Raw genomic sequence first — 25,352 nt, 5'->3', positions numbered from 1 at the left:
AACGTCTCGTTCGCAGAGTCCTCGGCCTTCTTGAGCATGTCGAAGGAGTCGACTAACACCCTCTGCTCCGCCGCCTTCTCCTCCGGAGTAGGCGCATCAGGGTCATCAGAAGACCATGATATGTCGGAGTCGTCGTCCTCTGCGGCTGCGGTGGCCGCCACCCTGCGGCGTTCCATCTCGGCGTCGAACGCCGCGTGGGCCGCTTGCTCCTCCTCTGCTTCATTCTCCGCGTCAGCCATGAACTTGGTGTCCCTGACTGGGTCCAGGAGGTCATCGGTGTTGTCGTCGTCGAACTCCTCGTCGGAGGTCGAGGCCGGGGGAGGTGGAGGTGGAGGCGCGACAGCCTGCCCGCAGCCGACGCTGCTCATGGTGGCAAAGGTGGAGGTTGTGCGGCAGCTAGGGTTTAGTGTGGGTGGAGATGAGATAGGCGCGCCCCTGTTTATATAGGCCGGAGGAAGGCGACAGCCGCGACACGCGTGGCATCGCCATTACTTTGTGCGCAGAGGTAGGCGACGGATGCACCATGCGAGGCATCGCCATTACGCAACCGCAGACTGCCCAAGCGATGCCTCGTCGCTAGTACTGGCGTGGCTGAGAAGACGCATCGAGCCTGGGTCACTGCCAGGCAGGCCCGACGAAACATCCGCCAGAAGCGAGCGGACACTTTGCGTGTCCGCGCAGCATCCGCAGAGATGCATCCAAGGCGCATATTTGGGCTAGGTTTGCGTCGCTGCGGGCGGTCCGTTCACTATTCGTCGCCCCGCTGGAGCGTGCTCCAGAAGCATTTTCGGCCCGACCGGAGCGTCCGTTTTCGCCGCCCCGTTGGAAATGCCCTTAGACTAGCCACAATTGGAGTATCATAAGTAGTATCATGCATATTATGTTGGCAAAAATGTAATGTGGCTCACCAATTAATGAGGTGAGAGATGGGAGTGGTATCATACCGTAGCATAGCACGCATAACTAAAAAACTTAATGGCAAACACATCATGTACACAAATTTGCATTGAGATTCTATAAAACATTAAATATGATGATAATATGATACTATCTTATAATACTATGCATTGTGGGAGTAGTATTAGTATCATGTGATACTTCCCATTGTGACTAGTCTTACCTCATTTGGCCTAAAAGCCATAGAATTTGGGAAATGCTTCTGACCAGCCCGCGTGGCTCCACTAGTAGAAAACAGGGCTTTGGTTTTTGGCTCCAAAGAGCATTGATGACGCGTAAAGCACACGCCCGTTGGGAACCCCAAGTGGAAGGTGTGATGCGTACAGCAGCAAGTTTCCCTCAGTAAGAAACCAAGGTTTATCGAACCAGTAGGAGCCAAGAAGCACGTTGAAGGTTGATGGCGGCGGGATGTAGTGCGGCGCAATGATGCGTGTAGTTGACACGTCTGTTGGGAACCCCAAGAGGAAGGTGTGATGCGCACAGCGGCAAGTTTCCCTCAGTTAGAAACCAAGGTTTAATCGAACCAGTAGGAGTCAAGAAGCACGTTGAAGGTTGATGGCGGCGGGATGTAGTGCGGCGCAACACCAGAGATTCCGGCGCCAACGTGGAACCTGCACAACACAACCAAAGTACTTTGCCCCAACGAAGCAGTGAGGTTGTCAATCTCACCGGCTTGATGTAACAAAGGGTTAACCGTATTGCGTGGAAGATGATTGTTTGCAGAGAAAACAGTAAAACAAGTATTGCAGCAGATTTGTATTTCAGTATTAAAGAATGGACAGGGGTCCACAGTTCACTAGAGGTGTCTCTCCCATAAGATAAAAGCATGTGGGGTGAACAAATTACGGTCGGGCAATTGACAAATAGAGAGGGCATAACAATGCACATACATGGCATGATAAGTATAGTGAGATTTAATTGGGCATTACGACAAAGTACATAGACCGCCATCCAACTGCATCTATGCCTAAAAGGCCACCTTCAGGTTATCGTCCGAACCCCTTCCGGTATTAAGTTGCAAAGCAACGAGACAATTGCATTAAGTATGGTGCGTAATGTAATCAACAACTACATCCTCGGACATAGCGCCAATGTTTTATCCCTAGTGGCAACAGCACAACACAACCTTAGAACTTTCTGTCACTCGTCCCAGGTGTCAATGCGGGCATGAACCCACTATCGAGCATAAATACTCCCTCTTGGAGTTAAAAGCAAAAACTTGGCCAGAGCCTCTACTAGTAACGGAGAGCATGCAAGATCATAAACAACACATATGTAATAACTTGATAATTAACATAATATGGTATTCTCTATCCATCGGATCCCGACAAACACAACATAGAGTATTACAGATAGATGATCTTGATCATGTTAGGCAGCTCACAAGATCCAACAATGAAGCACAATGAGGAGAAGACAACCATCTAGCTAATGCTATGGACCCATAGTCCGGGGGTGAACTACTCACTCATCACTCCGGAGGCGACCATGGCGGTGTAGAGTCCTCCGGGAGATGAATCCCCTCTCCGGCGAGGTGCCGGAGGAGATCTCCGAGAATCCCCGAGATGGGATCGGCGGCGTCTCAGTAAGGTTTTCCGTATCGTGGTTTTTCCGCATCAGGGGTTTCGCGACGAAGGCTTTAAGTAGGCGGAACGGCGACGTGGGGGGCCACACGGGGGCCCCACACCACAGGTCGGCGCGGCCAAGACCTGGGCCGCGCCGCCCTATGGTGGTGGCCCCTCGTGGCCCCACTTCGTATCCTTTTCGGTCTTCTGGAAGGTTCGTGGCAAAATAGGGCCCTGGGACTTGATTTCGTCCAATTCCGAGAATATTTCGTTACTAGGATTTCTGAAACCAAAAACAGCGAGAAAACGACAGCGGCACTTCGGCATCTTGTTAATAGGTTAGTTCCGAGAAAATGCACGAATATGACATAAAGTGTGCATAAAACATGTAGGTATCATCAATAATATGGCATAGAACATAAGAAATTATCGATACGTCGGAGACGTATCACGCAACACCAAGGATTCCGGCGCCAACGTGGAACCTGCACAACACAACCAAAGTACTTTGCCCCAACGAAACAGTGAGGTTGTCAATCTCACCGACTTGCTGTAACAAAGGATTAGATGTATAGTGTGGATGATGATTGTTTGCGAGAAAACGAGTAGAACAAGTATTGCGATAGATTGTATTCAATGTAAAAGAATGGACCGGGGTCCACGGTTCACTAGAGGTGTCTCTCCCATAAGATAAATAGCATGTTGGGTGAACAAATTACGGTCGGGCAATTGACAAATAGAGAGGGCATGACAATGCACATACATGATATGATAAGTATAGTGAGATTTAATTGGGCATTACGACAAAGTACATAGACCGCTATCCAGCATGCATCTATGCCTAAAAAGTCCACCTTCGGAGTTATCATCCGAACCCCTTCCGAGTATTAAGTTGTAAACAACGAGACAATTGCATTAAGTATGGTGCGTAATGTAATCAATAACTACATCCTCGGACATAGCATCAATGTTTTATCCCTAGTGGCAACGACACATCCACAACCTTAGAACTTTTCGTCACTCTGTCCCAGATTTAATGGAGGCATGAACCCACTATCGAGCATAAATACTCCCTCTTGGAGTTAAGAGTAAAAACTTGGCCAGAGCCTCTACTAATAACGGAGAGCATGCAAGATCATAAACAACACTTAGGTAATAGATTGATAATAAACATAACATAGTATTCTCTATCCATCGGATCCCGACAAACACAACATATAGCATTACAGATAGATGATCTTGATCATGTTAGGCAGCTCACAAGATCCGACAATGAAGCACATAAGGAGAAGACGACCATCTAGCTACTGCTATGGACCCATAGTCCAGTGTGAACTACTCACTCATCGATCCGGAGGCGACCATGGCGGTGAAGAGTCCTCCGGGAGATGATTCCCCTCTCCAGCAGGGTGCCGGAGGCGATCTCCTGAATCCCCCGAGATGGGATTGGCGGCGGCGGCGTCTCTGGAAGGTTTTCCGTATCGTGGCTCTCGGTACTGGGGGTTTCGCGACGAAGACTATATGTAGGCGGAAGGGCAGGTCGAAGGGCGTCACGGGGGCCCCACACAGCAGGGCCGCGCGGCCCCCCTTGGGCCGCGCCGCCCTAGTGTGGCGGCGCCACGTGGCCCCAATTCGTCTTCTCTTCGGTCTTCTGGAAGCTTCGTGGCAAAATAGGCCCCTGGGCGTTGATTTCGTCCAATTCCGAGAATATTTCCTTACTAGGATTTCTGAAACCAAAAACAGCAGAAAACGACAATCGGCTCTTCGGCATCTCGTTAATAGGTTAGTGCCGGAAAATGCATAAATACGACATAAAATATGCATAAAACATGTAGATATCATCAATAATGTGGCATGGAACATAAGAAATTATCGATACGTCGGAGACGTATCAGCATCCCCAAGCTTAGTTCTCGCTCGTCCCGAGCGGGTAAACGATAACAAAGATAATTTCTGGAGTGACATGCCATCATAACCTTGATCATACTATTGTAAGCATATGTAATGAATGCAGCGATCAAAACAATGGTAATGACATGAGTAAACAACTGAATCATAAAGCAAAGACTTTTCATGAATAGTACTTCAAGACAAGCATCAATAAGTCTTGCATAAGAGTTAACTCATAAAGCAATAAATCAAAGTAAAGGTATTGAAGCAACACAAAGGAAGATTAAGTTTCAGCGGTTGCTTTCAACTTATAACATGTATATCTCATGGATATTGTCAATGTAAAGTAATATAACAAGTGCAATATGCAAGTATGTAGGAATCAATGCACAGTTCACACAAGTGTTTGCTTCTTGAGGTGGAGAGAGATAGGTGAACTGACTCACCATAAAAGGAAAAGAAAGGCCCTTCGCAGAGGGAAGCATTGATTGCTATATTTGTGCTAGAGCTTTGGTTTTGAAAACAAGAAACAATTTTGTCCAAGACTGAAACTTCCACCATGATTCATGGCTTTAGTTAGCGGCCCAATGTTCTTCTCTAACATTATGCATGCTCTAACCATTAAATGAGTGGTAAATCTCCCTTACTTCAGACAAGACGGACATGCATAGCAACTCACATGATATTCAACAAAGAGTTGATGGCGTCCCCAGGAACATGGTTATCGCACAACAAACAACTTAATAAGAGATAAAGTGCATAAGTACATATTCAATACCACAATAGTTTTTAAGGCTATTTTGTCCCATTAGCTATATATTGCAAAGGCGAATGATGGAAATTTTAAAGGTAGCACTCAAGCAATTTACTTTGGAATGGCGGAGAAATACCATGTAGTAGGTAGGTATGGTGGACACAAATGGCATAGTGGTTGGCTCAAGGATTTTGGATGCATGAGAAGTATTCCCTCTCGATACAAGGTTTAGGCTAGCAAGGTTATTTGAAACAAACACAAGGATGAACCGGTGCAGCAAAACTCACATAAAAGACATATTGTAAACATTATAAGACTCTACACCGTCTTCCTTGTTGTTCAAAACTCAATACTAGAAATTATCTAGACTTTAGAGAGACCAAATATGCAAACCAAATTTTAGCAAGCTCTATGTATTTCTTCATTAGTAGGTGCAAAGTATATGATGCAAGAGCTTAAACATGAGCACAACAATTGCCAAGTATCAAATTATTCAAGACATTTTAGAATTACTACATGTAGCATTTCCCGATTCCAACCATATAACAATTTAACGAAGAAGATTCAACCTTCGCCATGAATACTATGAGTAAAGCCTAAGGACATATTTGTCAATATGCAACAGCGGAGCGTGTCTCTCTCCCACACAATGAATGCTAGGATCCATTTTATTCAAACAAAAACAAAAACAAAAACAAATCGACGCTCCAACCAAAGCACATAAGATGTGATGGAATAAAAATATAGTTTCAGGGGAGGAACCTGATAATGTGTCGATGAAGAAGGGGATGCCTTGGGCATCCCCAAGCTTAGACGCTTGAGTCTTCTTAAAATATGCAGGGGTGAACCACCGGGGCATCCCCAAGCTTAGAGTTTTCACTCTCCTTGATCATATTGTATCATCCTCCTCTCTTGACCCTTGAAAACTTCCTCCACACCAAACTCGAAACAACTCATTAGAGGGTTAGTGCATAATAAAAATTCACATGTTCAGAGGTGACATAATCATTCTTAACACTTCTGGACATTGCACAAAGCTACTGGACATTAATGGAACAAAGAAATTCATCCAACATAGCAAAAGAGGCAATGCGAAATAAAAGGCAGAATCTGTCAAAACAGAACAGTCCGTAAAGACGGATTTTATTGAGGTACCAGACTTGCTCAAATGAAAATACCCAAATTGAATAAAAGTTGCATACATATCTGAGGATCACGCACGTAAATTGGCATATTTTTCTGTGCTACCTACAGAGAGGCAGGTCGAAATTCGTGATATCAAAGAAATCTGTTTCTGCGCAGTAATCCAAATCTAGTATGAACCTTACTATCAAAGACTTTACTTGGCACAACAATGCACAAAACTAAGATAAGGAGAGGTTGCTACAGTAGTAACAACTTCCAAGACTCAAATATAAAATAAAAATACTGTAGTAAAAACATGGGTTGTCTCCCATAAGCGCTTTTCTTTAACGCCTTTCAGCTAGGCGCAGAAAGTGTATATCAAGTGTTATCAAGAGATGAAGTATCAACATCATAATTTGTTCTAATAATATAATCAAAAGGTAACTTAATTCTCTTTCTAGGTAAGTGTTCCATACCTTTATTGAGAGGAAATTGATATTTAATATTACCTTCCTTCATATCAATGGTAGCTCCAAAAGTTCAAAGAAAAGGTCTTCCCAATATAATGGGACAAGATGCATTGCATTCAATATCCAAAACAACAAAATCAACGGGGACAAGGTTATTGTTAACAGTAATGCGAACATTATCAACTCTCCCCAAAGGTTTCTTTATAGCATTATCAACAAGATTAACATCCAAATAACAGTTTTTTAATGGTGGCAAGTCAAGCATATCATAAATTTTCTTAGGCATAACAGAAATATTTGCACCAAGATCACATAAAGCATTACAATCAAAATCATTGACCCTCATCTTAATGATAGGCTCCCAACCATCTTCTAACTTTCTAGGAATAGAGGTTTCAAGTTTTAGTTTCTCTTCTCTAGCTTTTATGAGAGCATTTGTAATATGTTTTGTAAAAGCCAAATTTATAGCACTAGCATTAGGACTTTTAACAAGCTTTTGCAAGAACTTTATAACTTCAGAGATGTGGCAATCATCAAAATCTAAATCATTACAATCTAAAGCAATGGGATTATCATCCCCAAGGTTGGAAAAAATTTCAGCAGTTTTATCACAAGCAGTTTCAGCAGTTTTAGCAGTTTCAGGTAATTTTGCGCGCTTTGCACTAGGAGTAGAAGCATTGCCAACACCAATTATTTCACCATTGATAGTAGGAGGTGCAGCAACATATGAATCATTAGCTTTGCTAGTGGTGGTAATAGTCCAAACTTTAGCTACATTTTCCTTTTTAGCTAGTTTTTCATTTTCTTCTCTACCCCACCTAGCACGCAGTTCAGCCATTAATCTTATATTCTCATTAATTCTAACTTGGATGGCATTTGCTGTAGTAACAATTTTATTTTCAATATCCCTATTAGGCATAACTTTCGATTTCAAAAGATCAACATCAGAGGCAAGACTATCAACTCTAGAAACAAGAATATCAATTTTATTGAGCTTTTCTTCAACAGATTTGTTAAAGGCAGTTTGTGTACTAATAAATTCTTTAAGCATGGCTTCAAGTCCAGGGGGTGTATTCCTATTATTGTTGTAAGAATTCCCATAAGAATTAGCATAACCGTTACCATTATTATAAGGATATGGCCTATAGTTATTACTAGAATTGTTCCGATAAGCATTGTTGTTGAAATTATTATTTTTAATGAAGTTCACATCAACATGTTCTTCTTGGGCAACCAATGAAGCTAAAGGAACATTATTAGGATCAACATTAGCCCTATCATTCACAAGCATAGACATAATAGCATCAATCTTATCACTCAAGGAGGAGGTTTCTTCAACAGAATTTACCTTCTTACCTTGTGGAGCTCTTTCCGTGTGCCATTCAGAGTAATTAATCATCATATTATCAAGAAGCTTTGTTGCTTTACCAAGAGTGATGGACATAAAGGTACCTCCAGCAGCTGAATCCAATAGGTTCCGCAAAGAAAAGTTCAGTCCTGCATAGAAGGTTTGGATGATCATCCAAGTAGTTAGTCCATGGGTTGGGCAATTTTTAACCAAAGATTTCATTCTTTCCCAAGCTTGAGCAACATGTTCATTATCTAATTGCTTAAAATTCATTATGCTACTCCTCAAAGATATAATTTTAGCAGGGGGGTAATATCTACCAATAAAAGCATCCTTGCATTTAGTCCATGAATCAATACTATTTCTAGGCAGAGATAGCAACCAATCTTTAGCTCTTCCTCTTAAGGAGAAAGGAAACAATTTTAATTTTATAATGTCACCATATACATCTTTATACTTTTGCATTTCACACAATTCAACAAAATTATTGAGATGGGCAACAGCATCATCAGAACTAACACCAGAAAATTGCTCTCTCATAACAAGATTCGAGTAAAGCGAGTTTAATTTCAAAGAATTCGGTCGTAGTAGCAGGTGGAGCAATAGGTGTGCATAAGAAATCATTATTATTTGTGGTTGTGAAGTCACACAACTTAGTATTTTCAGGAGTACCCATTTTAGCAGTAGTAAATAAAGCAAACTAGATAAAATAAATGTAAGTAACTAATTTTTTGTGTTTTTGATATGGAGAGCAAGACAGTAAATAAAGTAAAACTAGCAACTAATTTTTTTGTGTTTTGATATAATGCAGCAAACAAAGTAGTAAATAAAATAAAGCAAGACAAAACAAAGTAAAGAGATTGGATTGTGGAGACTCCCCTTGCAGCGTGTCTTGATCTCCCCGGCAACGGCGCCAGAAATTTAGCTTGATGACGCATAAAGCACACGCCCGTTGGGAACCCCAAATGGAACGTGTGATGCGTACAGCAGCAAGTTTCCCTCAGTAAGAAACCAAGGTTTATCGAACCAGTAGGAGCCAAGAAGCACGTTGAAGGTTGATGGCGGCGGGATGTAGTGCGGCGCAACACCAGGGATTCCGGCGCCAACGTGGAACCTGCACAACACAACCAAAGTACTTTGCCCCAACGAAACAAGTGAGGTTGTCAATCTCACCGGCTTGCTGTAACAAATGATTAGATGTATAGTGTGGATGATGATTGTTTGCAGAAAACGAGTAGAACAAGTATTGCGATAGATTGTATTCAATGTAAAAGAATGGACCAGGGTCCACAGTTCACTAGAGGTGTCTCTCCCATAAGATAAATAGAATGTTGGGTGAACAAATTACGATCGGGCAATTGACAAATAGAGAGGGCATGACAATGCACATACATGATATGATAAGTATAGTGAGATTTAATTGGGCATTACGACAAAGTACATAGACCGCTATCCAGCATGCATCTATGCCTAAAAAGTCCACCTTCGAGTTATCATCCGAACCCCTTCCGAGTATTAAGTTGTAAACAACGAGATAATTGCATTAAGTATGGTGCGTAATGTAATCAATAACTACATCCTCGGACATAGCATCAATGTTTTATCCCTAGTGGCAACAGCACATCCACAACCTTAGAACTTTCCGTCACTTGTCCCAGATTTAATGGAGGCATGAACCCACTATCGAGCATAAATACTCCCTCTTGGAGTTAAGAGTAAAAACTTGGCCGAGCCTCTACTAATAACAGAGAGCATGCAAGATCATAAACAACACTTAGGTAATAGATTGATAATCAACATAACATAGTATTCTCTATCCATCGGATCCCGACAAACACAACATATAGCATTACAGATAGATGATCTTGATCATGTTAGGCAGCTCACAAGATCCGACAATGAAGCACATAAGGAGAAGACGACCATCTAGCTACTGCTATGGACCCATAGTCCAGGGGTGAACTACTCACTCATCGATCCAGAGGCGACCATGGTGGTGAAGAGTCCTCCGGGAGATGATTCCCCTCTCCGGCAGGGTGCCGGAGGCGATCTCCTGAATCCCCCGAGATGGGATTGGCGGCGGCGGCGTCTCTGGAAGGTTTTCCGTATCGTGGCTCTCGGTACTGAGGGTTTCGCGACGAAGACTATATGTAGGCTGAAGGGCAGGTCGAAGGGCATCACGGGGGCCCCACATAGCAGGGCCGCGTGGGCCCCCCTTGGGCCGCGCCGCCCTAGTGTGGCGGCGCCCCGTGGCCCCACTTCGTCTTCTCTTCGGTCTTCTGGAAGCTTCGTGGCAAAATAGGCCCCTGGGCGTTGATTTCGTCCAATTCCGAGAATATTTCCTTACTAGGATTTCTAAAACCAAAAACAGCGAAGACAACGAATCGGCTCTTCGGCATCTCGTTAATAGGTTAGTGCCGGAAAATGCATAAATACGACATAAAGTATGCATAAAACATGTAGATATCATCAATAATGTGGCATGGAACATGAGAAATTATCGATACGTCGGAGACGTATCAAGCATTAACACCGGTTGTGCTACGAACCCAGACTAAAGGTTGCATTAGCACCGGTTCGTGCGGCCAGGACATCGCATGGGGACCAGCAGAGCTTTAGCACCAGTTCGTGCGGGATCTTTAGCACCGGTTTGTGACACGAACCGGGGCTAAAGCCCGCTTTGCCTATAAATATGATCATGCATTAGACATGATCCTCTTGTTCCTCACTAATCACTTCTTTATCATTTCTCTCATCACACTCACTTAGATTCTTAGGGTTTATGATCATCACCCAATTTGTAATGATCAAGGTATTGGCCTTATAAGGATTCCTTAGTGAAACATGGTTCTCTTATCCAAGATCAAGTACTAGTCCATATACTTTGGTATACACATGTAGTTTGAACTCTCTGGAATAGGTAGAATTCTTCTAGGTTTATTATGCTTACTAAGGTGTAAGGATCCTAACATTGACCTCCTAATGAATTACTAGAGGAATAGGTTCTTACTTATCATCCAGGGATGACTAGGTCAAGTAGGGTTTAGCACTTAACTTATATTTCTGGTAGCATTAATTAATATCAAGGACTTATCTCACTAAGATAGGATTTGAATATTAACCTAGAGTTCCACTTATAAATGGATAGTATAAACATATGAATGGTTCTCTCCTTTCTCTAGGGTTTAATGGGAACAGATTTGAATGAACAAGATTGAATAGTCAAGGTTGATAAAGAATGAATATGAATGTCCTTGACTTGGGTTCAATATTGTAGTTGAAGATATACCATGAGCATCATAGTAGAAACATTGGTTTAAGTAGAAGAACATAGAAAAGATAAGTAAAGAATAGTTTCTTATTTAATTGTGCTCTTAGATTTATAGTTGAATAATTATTCATGTGTTGTGGTTCGATATGCTATGTTGAGATTCTTTATAAGATCTTGTAGTTGATCCTTACTTAAGGTGTTGTTTGTTGTAAAACTAATTTCATTTGATCTAGCCCATAGATCATATCATATCTACCCAAAGCAAGGTTTTAGCAAAGATCACAGTGAAATTTATAGCGCTTGACTTGATGCTCTACTTCAATTCCAGCAAGTCAAGTGAAACTTCAGTTACTGTGGTAAGTTTTATTTGAAAGCGTGAAAATTCCCTGTATTTTCTATGCATGAATGCAATGCACACTTTGGTGTTCTCTCATTTTATTGCCTCTAAACCTGGGATATTACATAGTGGCGCTTGCCGTGTCTTCTTCGGCGAGCTCTGTCCTGAAGTTGAAGTCTTTTGGGTGTCGGTGAGGGGGCGATGGTGATGCTCGCTGTTTTTCACGTGTGGTCATCGTGTCTGGCGATGGTACTTGGCATTCTACCCAAGTTCTCATGCATTCTCTAGAGAGAGCTGCTCCGCCTGCCGATGGTTTGACGCTCTACGATCCAGGGCGAGAAGGTTGGAGCCTTCTTCGGAGGTGGAGGCGGATGGCATGCTGGCTGCGTTGCGCCATGACTTGATGTTGGCAGGGTTCTCCGGTGGCGAGCTGCACGGCATTGCCCCTACTTCGCTTTGCCTTCTCCTTCAGATGATGGCATCGAAGTCAAGTTGTGTTCTTTGTAATCTTTCGTTTGCTTTGTCCTTGATGTTAGTAAGTTGTTTTTCAGCATCTTGTAACTCTGCCGTTACGGCTTTATTAATTTAAAACTGGGTTTTGGCCTTATGTTTAAAGTATCATAGATCTCTTAGGGGTCATTAGGAGAGGCCATGCAATGATCCTCAGTCGCGCTGTAAATAATTGCCCAATGATCCCAAAAAGTCTTTTTGAGCAAGATGATCCCGAACCTGAACATTGGACTAATGTAGTCCTATAAGGTAGAAAGCATGCATGGGGAATATCAAAGCACATAGGTTGCTGGAATTTTATCGTGGAGAATACTGATGTATGCCTTTGAACACACGTGGAAATCCATCAGCATTAGCTAGCACGGCCCTTGCTTAGCTTTGGCTGACATCGCGGTTTCTAGATCACGGCCATGCGCTTGGCCATGCATGGAAAAGAAGAGTTCGGAGCATATATTTTTTTCAAAAACACGCAATCTGCATGTCTTCTATATTAAAATAGAAAGTAGAACTTGATACAAACCAAAGAATGGCACCACTCCACCCGCACCACTCCACCCACGTCATCTCAAGCCACACGTCGGCTTACAAGTTACAACAAACTCCAAACAAACCACACGTCATCTCAAGCCACACATCATGCGAGACTTTTGCCTTGCCCGACCTCTAGCCGCAAGGGCGAAGAGATGAGGCACAGAGCAACAAAGCCGCATCACCACCAAGCCCGGCACCATCACTACCACGACCCTATGCTTAGCTGGCGCAGATCATCGTACCGTCCACCTCACAGTGCCAAGAAGGAGTCAGCTAGTGACCGGCAGAATTCGACCAACTTAGAGAAAGGCGTCGTCCAGGAAACTCCGGCAAGGTGTACATTGTGCCCTCGAGACTCATACTCTAGGTAGTAGCTCTAACTACCCTCGGGGACACCACGAGCAAACCACGCGGCGCCTTCAAGGAGGAACGACACCATGGTGTCTTCGTCGCCCGATCCAGACCGCTGGATCTAGGATTTCCCCAGCGCTCATGGCGGGTAGCGTAATTGCGGCCATAACAGCACCCCATATATGAGGGAACGGCGCCTGTAGGTGTTGCCGTCGTCAGCAAATTGCGGAGCTTTCGCAACGGCCCAATCGCCGCCAACACCAAGGTCCATCGAAGGGGGCAGAACATGAGCCACCATAGCGAGAGGGCAACCATATCTCTTCGTGGGCGAACAGAAGGTCGTTGAGCACCGGCCCACCTCATCCCCCACCGGGGACCTAGACAGCGCAGATCCAGGCCACCTCCACCGGCTTCACCGCAGCCTCGCCGGCCACCGGCTCAGCCAGAGTTCCGTCGGCAGCTTCACCATAGTACCTAGCCACCCCACCGCTCAACTCCATCTCCACCGTACAGCGGAACGCATCCAGCACCTCCGGCCTACAAAAGCCCATCAGCCCGACCTCGGGCCCGATGGCTCTACCTGCCGCCGTGAGCGCAGCCTGGGAGCACTCCCTGCACCTCCTCCGGCATCGAGCAGCTAGCTGCACACCACGCATATATAGCCGCCGGCCGCCGATCCACTCTGCATCAACCTGAGTTCGCGGACTCGGCTTCCCCTTCCCCGACCGCCAACTCCCCCACGAGCCAGTTGCCCCCACTCGAGCACGGACAACCCCTGACTACCTTCGACGCCAAGGGGAGCCACCGCCGCAGCGAAGGCCAGCGGTGGCAGCGGCAAGGACGACCCCAGGATGGGGCTTGGAGGCGGGGCGATTTTTTCACCCCTAGCACCGCCTAGGGGAGCGGCGCGAGGGGTACCTTTTCAGCGGTGCCCAATTCCAAGGCCATTGAATAATTCGTTAGGCCATGTTTCGAGTTCGGGGCATATGAGATCAGAAGAATATTCGTGTACATACGGCGGCTCGTTCATTAATTTAGGGTTTCAAGTCGTTCAGGTTTTTACTTAATGGCAAAGGTGGATATTTTTTCCTGCACTTTGGTGCTAAACTTACCTTTCAAAGATCTATTGGTTGTAAAACTTTAAAATCTCTAATAAACGGTTCGATGTTTTGCTTTTTTGTGAGATTTTCTAGCGGGTATTCATATATTGATTGTAATAACATATTATCTTATATAATGGGACGGAGGAAGGTATGAACATTCACGCTTTTCATGTATGAACATTCTAGTTGAAAGGAGAGGTTTTTCTCTTTTAACTATTGGGTTATGTGTTCAATTTGTAGTACAACTAGATATGTGCGTTCTCGATTGTTAATTTTCACAACGTAGTGCATTTTGAAGTTGATGTTTTTTGCAGCGATGATCTTCTTGAGCAATGGTTCGGGGAGAACTGATAGTACACATTCAACCCCTATGTTTTGTTGGTAATGATCGATGATTAGGATCTAACGCCACTTGATGTTCTACTACTACCACTTCAAGAGAGAAGATGCATGCCTCCAAGCACGTGGGCTTCATGAAAATATACACTAGTCCACCAACGCTGCGACCAAACACTGCGTTCAACGATAAATCGACAAGTTCAACAAGCAATAGAAACATATGATGTTCGCCCCGGAGGTCCCATTTGGGTCAATCTTTTTCAGGAACGCTTTCCAAATTCCAAAAGAGAGCAAGTCCAAGCTTATTCCACAGGGGGATGCACCATTTCAAGCTTTTGAGATATTGAGTGACAATGCTTACAAGATTCACCTACCCATGGTAAAGTATGTGGTGAGCAACTCATCCAACATATCTGACCTCTCCCTTTACCATGTTTATGAAAACTTTGAGTCGAGGATAACTCCTCTTCAAGATTGGGGAGTTGATACAGTGGGATCCATGGACATCACCATTCCAAGGTCATCATTGAGTAATCTGGTGTCCAATGAGAAGGTCACAAGCTAAGGTTTTCCAAGATGAGGTGAATCTGTTTAACAAATGTGTTCCCTCTTGTTCTAGTAGTTTATTAATACCTAATTCTTAGACCCTTCTACTTAAGTATGATGTATACCCTACCTAGTGTGCTTTACCTCTTTATAATTGGCATGACAGAACTATTTACTTTGTTGTATATGACATGATAAAATGAGTGTGACTCATATAATCCATTTTTTTTCTTGATCATATAATCCTGTGTCAATGTGCTCTAACGTGGTGGGAGAAACACCATCACTAAATTGCCTCTCTTGATTCTATGTTTCTATATTTCGAGGCTCTTTTATGATTATTCTTATGTTGACTCATATAGCTTATTTTCTACCCTTGTGTGACTTGACCAATGCATGTGTGAACAAAGCAAGATGTTACTTTATATAGTTATGCATCTATCTAACTCTTACCCAGTCCTTATATGCACAAGCCCTTTGACACGGACGAACGAATCATTTGGAAGGGGTTTGGGAATTTTGCACACATGGCCTTTGAGCTGCATTTTCCGAGCCGCTTCTAAAAATCCTAGTACAAATATTTCAGGAAAGGCCCAAAGCTAGATGGAGGCCCATAATCTTCTCAGCTTCTCGAAACCTCTAAGATTTTGCAATATTGTGCTCTTGGAAACGACATGGATATATATTTAGTTCTATCTCCATTCGCTCCTACTTCAAAGGAGCCCTAGCGCCGCCACCGCTCGATAGCACCACCTATGGGTTCCTCCATATCAACCTCATGTTTGCCTTCTCCTTCGGAATTATAGCTTCTTTATTGCCTCCTTCGAGTTTTTCATCGATTTGAGTGGATACGAGCATCTACTCCCAAGTTCATCATTGGAGTTCATCTTCCTCCGAGTTAGGGCAAGGATGATGTCTGGGTCAGGTATGATTTATGCCTCCTCTCTAATTCCCCATTATTGCTTCAAACTTAGATCTTTGATAGGATTCGAGAAAATTAGGATAAATCTCAAATTCATGGTGCTATTGATCAAGTGACCTGAGGTGGGACCCCCCCTCCCTCTCCATCCCTCCACAATAGTTGTCTACATGACTTCCTTTGTGGACTTGTGGACTCAAATTTGCTACTTATGTATCCATGATCATGGATTTCGAGAGGTAGATCTCCCGCAAAGCGGATGAGGCATGCAAGAAGACCGCAATTGATGCTCAACCTTCAAGGACTCAACCAACAAAATGGCAGAAATTGACCAAGGGTGGTAGTAGGAAATGGAAGGTTGTAAATAAGAAGAAAAGGACCAAACCACAATCTCACATGTCTGTCATCCCAATGTTTGCAAATTGGAAGGTGTCCAAGCCCAAGTGGCATGAGCGCAGTAGGGACAACCCCTTTCAAGGACCATAACATACTGATAATGAAAGTTATATTGTGAGACACACCAAAGTATGTATGAAGATGTCACTGGGATCAACACAAGGTGGTCCATCAAAAGGCCAATATCTTTGATTACATATGGTAGAACCCCTAGTTTGTTAGGGTGTTTGAAGCTTATGAGAAAGTTGACCTCATGAAGATCATGCCAATCACGCAAGATTACAATGATTAGTTGATCAAAGAGTCATTTGCCACAATATACTTTCACAGGGATGATGGAAGGAACATGACTTCAATTTTATGAGTGATCTACACCAGAACTCTTCAATTCACATATGCTATTGTGATTTGTCTTTTGCATGTTTCAACTATTTGCATTACAAATTGAGTTGTGACGTTTCTAATTGTCCAGTTGAATATTGTTGAATTGTAGACATTAAATATCTTTATCTTTGAATGGTTGTGGTGATAAACTATGAGTCATCTACAGATACTCCGTATTAAAAATATTTATCTCAATCTGCCTAGTGAAGACACATCTATAGACCAATAAGCTAAGTCCAACAGAAAAACAAGCAGACAAGGAACACAAGACGCACGACCATTGTCCTGCACTATTCTCTTCATTTTTTTCATTCTTTTTTTGGGTAACGGCAGAAAAGCAGAAGCAATTCGCCTTCCCTGGAGCAACTTACAACAATGAGAAGCATCAACCAACAACAGCTGCCCTATTACCATCTTCCCAACACTTTCAACCGGGAGACATCATCCATCCATCCCTATAGAAGTTGAACCAAGGTAGAAAGAAGAAAATAACACATGTACAAAAGGATCAAAGAGAACAGGGTACGAAACGCGCGGGAGGGGGGGGGGGGGGGGGATGCTATATCTACTGCCATGATATCCTATCGACAAAAAAATGCTATGCATCAGCTCACGCCCGAAAAGGCGTCATCACCGTTCTTCATCCCCCAGGTCCCTTCTGATGTCTGATGCCCGGGACGAGTCACTGCTGGATGCCTTGATCGCCTCGGCGATCATGACGGCGACCGAGGCCTTGTGGGCCGCGAGGTCAGCCTTGTGCATCAGGCAGTGTGCCCTCTCCCTCTTGAGCCTTGCCATCGCCGCAGCGTGCTGCGCAGCGCTCATCGCGTCACGCAGCTTGAGCTCCTCGACGTCGATACGGTGGCTCTGGGGCGGCCCTGGGAACATCTGCTTCGAGTTCTGGTACTCGTGGATCGCAGTGTTCCAGTGATCAGGCACAGCTCCCCTCTTTATTCTCTGGTTGCGGATGGACGGGGATGCTTGGTGATCCTCGGAGAATGCAAGGCTTGCATTCCTTTTCACACTGTTAGTCCTGATGAACCTTGGAGTAGAACCTCTTTCCGGAGCATCGAATGCGTGGGGGATTCTGTTCTCGTTGAGAACCTGGGAGAGTACCCTGTTGGTGAATAGAGAGAACCACCGTCATAGGATTCACATGTCTTCCCGTCCCCAAGATATTCACCATTTCTCCGACCTGATACTTTTGACAGAAACAGGAAGCCGTATCAGCAGGGGGGACATGAGCCAGGGCTCTGACTACAAAACATGAAGGGTGTACCTTGTCGGTGAAAGCCATCCTGCTCTCTTGAAAAGCTGTGGGACCCCGAGTACATGAGTTTCTTATGTGATCGCTGCTTTGGTCCCTTAGATCCCTTAGAGGGTATCTGAAGCTGGCGTCCACGAGGTTTCAAACAGAAGGCAAACATTGCAGGTTTTGGGGGCAACCTTCTTTGTTGGTACCCATTCGGTACACCCTGCATTTTCTGTACTGCTGATTCCCACTCCTCTAGCTGCTGCGCATAAATCTTCCACATAACAGGCTGAAAATGATAGGAAGTATAATCAGAGGGCGTATGCATTCAAGTGTCAACATAGTAATAATATATAATATATAAGAGCAAGATAGTTGAAAAATCCAAGTCAATCATTTCTCTGAAAGCATCAGCATAGATGCGTCTGTCAACTGAAGATAAAGGGTCTATAGCAATATGAAGAATCGAAGTACCTTATCATGACCAGATACTTGGTATATACACTTAATTAAAGCGCTGTCAGGAAGAGGAACTCCGAATCTACTCATACTACAGAAAAGAAGCTACTACTTAAAAGCACAAGAAGCAACCTAAGAGGCCAGAATACTCAGGGATAACTGGACAAGTCAAATACACCACTAAAAGTATGTAAACTATTTGAACTCATATTGTGATGTTTTGGCGCAATGCTCCACTATTTGCGTAGCTCAAATAAATAAACTCAAACAAAACTACATAAGCATAAGAAGGACAGGGTGTTTCTGCACCCGGGTGCATATGCACCCTTTATTTGAAATGCATATTAAACATATTTCCAAATGTCAAAAAAATAAAAATAAAAATGCCTCGTGTATACCTTGACATGTTACATGTTCACAAAGTTGTTTCAGCAAAAAGCGATATGTTTTGTGCCCTGTACTAAAAAGACAAATTTTTGGTGTTAAAATAGTCTATTTCTCGAGGCATTATTTATCTTTTTTGCACAGGGTACAAAAATTGTTGGTTTTACGTGAAACTTTACGTGTACACATAGAACATGCCCCTCTACATGCTAAATTTTTTTCCTAAATTTTTTTACTTTTTAAAATATGTTTTATACATACCAGGTGCATATGCACCCATGATCAGTTTTGGTTTTCCGGCATAAGAAACTAAATTTTATTAAGTAGGTGGGATCATGAAGGAGCCTAGGTATATAACTAAACATACTGAGGAAGATAAATAGCAGAACTCTATAATACATTCTGAATTGCATACCCACGGTAAGATAAAAGAAATATGACAGAATATTTTCACCTGAAAGTGTCGAACGAGTGGAATTCCCTTCTTCTGCCTCTTGTCGTGCCAATGATCATGTATCACTTCAATGATGTCCAGTGGCACATCATCCATATCCAGTTCCTTAATCTGATCAATGGTGAGCTCATTGCAATTATGGGTATGTGCAAATTTCTCGAATTTGTCCATAACCTTCTCAAACAAATCCTCTGTCAACTCACTCACAGTGCTGTTCTTGCTATGTTGAGACTTCCTCCATCCTGAGATCCACTCCTCGTCATCACTGTCCATGTCATATATAACACGGGATTCATCAAGAGCCATTTCAACATCTGGTCCAATATGGCAAAGATAATCTTGGGGGCGCACAAACAATATACCGCCATTATCATCATGACCTTCAACCATGCGGACACCTGGGATTGGAATGTTTTTAACAGATGCAGCTCTGATGTTATGATTATAGCATTCGCCATGCATTTGTTTGAAAATCGCCCACTGGCTTCTGTCAGGAAATTCTAGGCACCATTCAGGGCCCCCTTTCCACAATATAGCATGTGTATAGCGGTTTGTAGCCCCAGGTTGCAAAGCTTGACAAACCTTGTGAGCATACTTGATTCCTTCAGCAAGCCTCACACAAATCCTCCGATCACTCTGTCCATCAGTGTCAATTTTGATCTGAGTATCATACTCCCTCCATCCTCTATCACCAACTGTTACCAGGATATTTGCAACACAAGTCAAAGACTCCGGGCTGCTCTCCCCACTTCTAGTATTATCAGGAAACCTCTTTGCACCATTTGTCTTAGCGCTGTGAGTTTGTATCTTGCGGAAATGTCCTTTGTGTTTTAGTCCAAGTTCATCACTTCTAGGAGAAACTGAGTATGAAGCAGGGGTTCGTGGTTTCTTAGAACCATCTTCTGGCCATAATTTTGAACCATCTCCGAAAGTGCGTGATATGGATGTAAACCGGTTCCGATGGAAGGTTGTCCTTGGGGCAGTTGGTGTAACACCACCAATTGGATATTCATTCAATTCCTGAACCAAGTTAGATACAGGCTCTGAAGCTTTGCCATCTTTCCTCTCATCATCTGGAGGATCAGATGTCTTATCTTGAGGAATATCTATGGAAGGGCACCACTGTTTAGACTTCTCTGGAGAGTTTGTAACATTATGAACGGAAGAACACATTTTATCACCACGACTGGAATTGTTGCCAGCTACATAACGCCCATTTTGATCTGGACACCTTTCGCTTGTCACGTTGATATCACCATCACTGCTGTCATTACAATCCAGACTTACAGTGCAATCAGTGGTATCATGCTTCCTGCTAGCAGAACTAGAATGATTCATGGAACCAACGGTATCCATATCCAGGGGACCATCCTGATTGACAAAATCAGATGCATGTTGTGAAATAGACTGCTGATCCTTTTCTGAAGAAATTTCAGAAGGAATAGCCTGGTGAACTAAACCACTGGAAGTCAAATTGCTTTCAATAAGCAACTTTAGATGATGACATAGCAGTAGCGAAGGTGCAGGTAGATCCAAAGGTTCTTTAGTAAATTCACTCTGATTATCAAGACAAAATATGACAGGATCAACATCTGGATAATTTGATTCTGAAGGAAACTGAGGGCCCCGAAAATCGAACAATAAACTCTGGAAACAGAAAAGGTAGTCAGTAACAAGACGATTTACTAATGGCTCTAGACCTAGATTTTCAGCACAAAATGCTTTGAACTAAATGCAATAGATTATGATAAAAAAAATGTATACAGAAGATCAAAGACATCAGTTAAACTGAATATCTCCATTAAATAATACACTATTCTCATTTTACATGATAAATGTAATGGAAATCACGTGAGTCATAGACAGAACTAGAGAACCAGAACTGTCTACAGAAAGTTCAGGATTCTTGTGCTTAGACAAAAGATCGTATGTGCAAATATCAACTAGACATGTTTACTGGAGAAACCAGATTTTCAGAACATATGGACTGTTGTCTACCTTTTCACATATTACATCAATTGCCAGTTACTGGAAAAAAAATCCTAAATATTTGTGAAACAACATGCACAAATAGAATAGTATATGGCCATAAGAGCTTTCACCAGTATACGACACAACCCAGATCTATTTACACCAAGAAAATGCCTTTCAATAAAAAGGGTAAATAGCACCGTCCATATTCAATCTTCGGTTTGAAGTACGAAGACCTATTTCCACGGTAGAGATGGTACAAAAAAACAAAAGGGAACTCCAATGTTGCAAGCAACCGTGAGGTTTTAATGCAAATTATATAGTTTATTACTAGATTTTACGAATTCAATTCACTGCAGCACGAAACTGTAAGACTAACCAGACAAATATATAAGGTACGTTTCGACAAATTTTAACTAAGTCTTGTTTCCCTACCTATCCTGCAACAGAGAGTAGCACAAAGCAGAGACATTAAAAGGGAGTTGATCTTCCATCAGTTCGCATATTTTCTAGGAGCACTCCCAAAAAAATATGAATGTATTTAACTGATATATTCTAAAAAACACATGTCAGCTCAAGTGTAACGGCTGCATCCAATTTATTTATCCAAACACATGTCCTATCAGTCAATGAAGCTCTCAGAAAGGAGATCACTACTCACCTAAGCTCAGTTAGATGTTAACTAGCATGTATTGTGCTTCTGAACAGCATGAGACAATAAAGGTTGACATTTTGACATATCCTGTAATTCCAGTTGACAAAACATGATACCTGATCTAGGTTCCCCCGTAAATAATATGGCTTGCAATTACACAGTGATTAGTACAATAGCTACCAAGTCACAACTTACTGAGTAACAGGGTTGCAGCTGACTACTACCTCTAATTATTGATCAGCATATTCTCCATAAAGTGCAAACTATGTGTAATAAGTTATCTGTTTATGTTTCTACAATAAAATCATGGGCATGCAATATTCAGAATCAATCAATCCAAATATGATGTTGAAATGTCAATTCAATCTGCACAGATAAGGTCAGTTGTGTACCTTCGAAAAGATATCCATTGAAGTTCCAACTTGGTCAGTTCCATCAGTGAGTTGTTTGATGTTAGCGTATGTGCAATTAGCTTTAGACAGCTCCCTTTTCAAAGAGTGATATCGAAGCTTCGCTTCCAGGTTCTTCCATTGTGACTTGCATATCCCAAAGATGCTGAACAGCACAAACGCTACTTGGCTCCTACCATCTAAACCAGATATCTGGAATCTGACCGAGGTGCATGGCGGTTTTGAATCCGTAGAAGTACTCTGACCAGAACACTGATTGAAGCTTCCAACAAGTGAACAGAAAAGAGATACTGCTGATCTTAAGCAATTCCGAAGAAGCAAATGTTTCAAACCTAAAGCATTATCAACAAAAAGTATGTCCAGAAATACAGCAGGCCATAAGCTAATCAACGAACCATGCTGAGGGTGAAAGAGAGAACTGAAAATCCAAATACTGCAGGCTTCAGAAACTAACTTGTAAACAGATTTCAGGGGCAGGCTTAATACCAACATGACATGTTTCACGGCACCAGTTTCAGTATCAGCCTCCCTACTAATAACTGAAGCAATAACCGCTGCAGAACTTGATCTGCTTTCAGGATTTAAATCATGTTCTGAATTGTTGACAAAACAATTCCTTCCCCTGCAAACTCGCTTCCTAGAATAAACAACGTGAAATCTCCTATCCCCAGATCTATTCCCATCATCATGAACTTCTTCATCCCCATTTGCAAATAAACTACCACCAGGTATAGCATCATCAGACTGCAACTTTTCCTGATTGGCGTCAAAAGAGTTTGATACCACAGGAACAATATTTGATTGGCCGTGATCTGGCTTGTCAATGTTACTGGATGTAGCAGGTCTTGCTTGGTTTGATCTAGCTGACCATGAGACGGTGGGCTCCGAATCAGAGCTTCCTGGACTGTTTCCATCCATGTCTTCCCTCTTGTCCTCCTCGTAGCTCACCTTATCTGGTTTATGATTAGATCTCTTGCGACCTTCGGCTGGCAAAAGAAGGAGCTTGATTCTCTCGTTTTGAAGATTGATCCATTCTTCGTCCTTATCATCATACTTGACAAAATGCAACCCTTTCACAGGGTCATATCCCTTGACCAGGCCGAAATACCAAGTCTCATCAAGGGGCCAAAACACCCTAATCCGCTCTTTTATGATCTTATATGGATCCTGATCACGAGGATTGACTTCATAAAAATGACGACGTGGACGACGCTTGCTGAATGGCGCTTTACCTCCACGCCTCCGTAACATCCTTGAAGGCCCAGCTACATCCTCGACTGTGTTGTATGGATCCTTGAAGCGATTACGGTGCTGAAAAGAAGATTCCTTTGATGATTTATCTGGTGATCTCTTCCTCGATGGGTGAGCATGTCTATTGTCTGATAGAGAACAGAGCATCATAGCAGCATTTTCTTCCAAGGTAGCATCATCGTCCTGCTGCACATGCCCAGAGCTTTCCTTGTCAGCATGAAGAGGATTGGATGGTTCACCTGAAAGACGAGACTGCTTTTCAACTGAGAGACCATCGCCCTCTTGCACATGCGCAGAGCCTTCCTTGTCAACATGAAGAGGATTAGATGGTTCACCTGAAAGACGAGACAGCTTTTCAACCAAGAGACCGTTCTCAGAACAAGACCTTGTTATGCCGTCCCGATGATCATTCTCAGTATTCAAGCGACAGACAGGGTCATCACCACCAACCCTGTTCTCCTTAAGCACCCGCGGTTTCCTCTTCTTCTTCCTCCTCACGAAATGGGCAGCCTTAGAAATTCCATTGGACTGAAGAACCTTGCGGCCTCCAGCCTCATTCTCGATACTGTCGTTGTGGGGAAGCGTCCTCAACCTCAAGACACCACGAGGCCGCCCGAGCAGCGTACCAGAAGTAACCGAAGGCTCCGACCTGACATTCCTTCTTCTCGACAACGAAAACCGGTGGCGGTCATGCACGCTATCCACGCTCCATGTGGTGTCACTGGAATCGGATCCTGCTGCCTCCGGATCATCAACTCCCATGCCGCCGCAGCTCAAGCTGCCATGCTTCCTCTTCCTGGGGGTAGCAGAAGTGCTCGAGGAAGAGGCCTCCTTTCCGTGAGCATCCGGCGTGCTTGGGCCTGACCCGGATCCCTCAGACACTGTCTCGTCTCCATCATCTAACACCAGTAGCACTGGCTCTGGTGCAGGGGCGGACTTGAACTGGGGCATGGGGGTTCAGCTGAACCCCCAATTCTGTTCTGTTTGGAAATAAGCTGCTCCTCCACCTGGGCAACGAGTCCCAGATCGATCTTGGGCGCCGGAGGACAGGAACCTACCCGAAAATTGCACGGCTGGATCAGATAAACAGGCCAAACAGATCGGTAACAAACGGAATGGGAATAAAGGAGTGATTTTTTTTCTCGGCTGCTCAGTGCCACAGCGAAACGAGGATCAAGAAACGGTGTCCTGGGACAATCCGCCCAGGTGAAAAAAAAAACTAGGGTTTGTTACCAGAGACGGAGGAGGCCGATCCACGCGAGTTGAGTGGCCTCAGGGGCTTCCCAGAGCGTCCCGTCGTCGTGGGGATGGCGGATTGCGGCGGATTGATGGACGATGAAGGAGAATTTTGGGAGGAATTGGAGGGGAGGGGGAGGCAGGAGGAGGAAGAAGGAGGGGACATTGGGGAACGGGGAAATTTCCGAATCCGTCCTTGTATAAAGGTGTCCGGGCGAAGGCCGGGCAGGTCGCGTCACCGGGTTTTTCGCACCGTCGGATGGTGATCGGACGGCTAGGATTAGATGAGGTGGGGAGCGTGGCCCTCAAAATTAAAAGTTACGGAAAGGCGTCGCCTCTCTTCCCCTTGCGGTTGTCGATCACTGCTCCGCCGGCGGTTTGCCATGATCGATGCTGTACTGAACGCCCCACCACACCAGAGACATACAACCCAAAAAAATAGAATAAATTATACTCCTCCGATCCATTTTACTTGATGCTAAAA

The 25,352-nt window shown here is 43.6% G+C and overlaps 1 pseudogene; it reads right to left on the bottom strand.

The window, feature by feature from the left end:
- Window positions 1-17,342: 17,342 nt before the first annotated feature.
- Window positions 17,343-25,022, bottom strand: LOC124659264 (annotated as a pseudogene).
- Window positions 25,023-25,352: the final 330 nt, after the last annotated feature.

The sequence above is a fragment of the Lolium rigidum genome, chromosome 6 (genome assembly GCF_022539505.1).
Source record: "Lolium rigidum isolate FL_2022 chromosome 6, APGP_CSIRO_Lrig_0.1, whole genome shotgun sequence".
NCBI lineage: Eukaryota > Viridiplantae > Streptophyta > Magnoliopsida > Poales > Poaceae > Lolium > Lolium rigidum.
Note: the sequence above shows the minus strand (reverse complement) of the source record. Positions and strands in the feature narration are given on the sequence as shown.